We start from the raw sequence: 2401 nt of genomic DNA on the forward strand, positions 1-2401 counted from the left end.
GTTTGCACTAATTCCACTGTTTGCTCTGACATAACCTGGTTCAAGTCATTCATCTGACAATCACCCTGAAGAACGGGCGCACAGTGATGCTGAAACGTTGGTAAATACCCAATAACAATTACTGTGGAGTTATATATGGAGTATATATGGGAGTTTCATATATGGAGTTAATACATGAGTTATATATGGAGTTTATACATTAGGAGTTATATTATATGGACTTTATATATGGAGTTATACATGGAGTTATACATTGGAGTTTATATATAGGTATATATCGGGTTTATATATGGAGTTATACATGGAGTTTAGTATATGGAGTTGTTATATATGAGTTATATATGGGTTTATATATGGAGTTTATACTATGTGGTAGATATAGGTAGTATAGTAGTAAATGGAAAACATACATGGAGTAACAGGAAACATGAGAGTAAACAGAAAGTGAGTTAACATGGCTTAATACCATGGAGTTTTATTATTGGAGTTTATACATTTGGAGCTTATCATATATTGAGTGTTATATATTGGAGTTATATTATTGGAGTTTATATATGGAGTTTATAACATGAGAGCTTTATATATGAGTTCTATATAGGGTTTTATACATGGAGTATTATACATTGGAGTTTTATATATGGAGTTAATACATGGAGTTTAATATATGGAGTTTATACATGGAGTTTTATACATGGGAGTTTAATACATGGAGTTTATATAATGGAGTTATATATATGGAGTTTATACATGGAGTTTATAATTATGGAGTATTATACATGGAGTTTATTATATGGAGTTTATTACATGGCGAGTATATATATGAGTTTATACATTGGAGTTTATATTATGGAGTTTATACATGGAGTTTATACATGGGTGTGGACTCTAGTTTATTTATAGATTTATATACATTATAATATACATTATAGCTTATAGTTTATTCGCTGTTAGTCAAAACCTCCACATAAACTACATTTTTTTTATCTGGCGTGTCCACCAGCTCATTGTTTTTTATTGGAAACAACTCATTAGAACCAATTTCCCTGTTTGACCTCTAGGTGTTATTGGTATTATGACACCTCCACTGTGGGGCTCTATAAAACTATTGGAACCATTTCCCTGTTTGACCGCTAGGTGTTATGGGTATTAAGACACCTCCACCGTGGGGCTCAATAAAACTATTGGAACCATTTCCCTGTTTGACCGCTAGGTGTTATGGGTATTATGACACCTCCACTGTGGGGCTCTATAAAACTATTGGAACCATTTCCCTGTCTGACCGCTAGGTGTTATGGGTACTATAACACCTCCACTGTGGGGCTCTATAGCGCAAATGAAACGGGAGAATCTAGAGAATGTAACAATATTAGTTTCACTATTCGCTGTGATGTAACAATATTCGCTGTGATGTAACAATATTCGCTGTGATGTAACAATATTCGCTGTGATGTAACAATATTCGCTGTGATGTAACAATATTCGCTGTGATGTTCAGCCCCCAAAATGAAAAAAAAATACTAAATAATTTCATGGAATTTAACTAAAACCACTTTCTCTTGGTCACAGACGGACAAAATCACTTTGTGTTTACAGCTGAAGTTGTAACGAGTCTGCACACATATGAATGGTGTCTCTGCGCTGCTCAGATGACGTTGAGGAGAAAATAGTAATATATAAAACAGTAATATTTTACACACACATGAAGGTACCCAGAAGCCTTAATTTCTGATGAAAAAAACACAAATGTGTAGAAATTATGGATATAGCATTTTGGATATAAACTCTTCATAAATTCTTAAACAAAATTGTAATCTCACCTCTTAGCTTTGGTGTCATGTTTCCCAGAGAGACTCATTTTCGAGCACTGACCCCTAAACAGAGATCCAACATGTCATTGAACTATAGTACATGAAAAAATATACAAATTGTAAAATATCCACAATATACGAATATATGAACAATATGTTTTTTAATTTTATTGCCTACGCCCAGTTAGCGCCATTTTGTATGATTGAACTGTCACGTAGCTGTCCCAGGTGAAATGGACAGTTAGATCCGAGTGTTTTCCTGTCATTCACTATACTAAATTACACCATACATTTAATTTCTCTACACATTTTACAATAATCCCTGGGAAAAGTCTTACCTTGTAGCCTGAATTCACAACCAGAACATGTCAAGTAAATTATATATTTTCTGTTCTGCTGAGAGAGCACCTTTCTGATGACAAGTGGCTCTGTATCTACAACATTCTACCAACATCATAATGAATAATCCCTGGTAGGATCCTTACTACTATCCCAACATCAACATTCTACCAACATCCTACATGAATAATCCCTGGTAGGATCCTTACTACTATCCCAACTTCAACATTCTACCAACATCCTACATGAATAAT

General features: G+C 34.0%; 1 long non-coding RNA gene across 1 annotated transcript in view; it reads right to left on the reverse strand.

Moving 5' to 3' along the window:
* The window catches only part of LOC139027045 (uncharacterized), a 16532-nt gene that overhangs the window by 6958 nt on the left and 7173 nt on the right, over nt 1-2401 (reverse strand). The window contains exon 2 of the long non-coding RNA XR_011479075.1: nt 1818-1871. This is a non-coding gene — a long non-coding RNA (uncharacterized lncRNA). The remainder of the gene's footprint in view (nt 1-1817; nt 1872-2401) is intronic.

This window comes from Salvelinus sp. IW2-2015, unplaced genomic scaffold (genome assembly GCF_002910315.2).
Source record: "Salvelinus sp. IW2-2015 unplaced genomic scaffold, ASM291031v2 Un_scaffold6981, whole genome shotgun sequence".
In the NCBI taxonomy this organism is placed as follows: Eukaryota; Metazoa; Chordata; class Actinopteri; order Salmoniformes; family Salmonidae; genus Salvelinus; species Salvelinus sp. IW2-2015.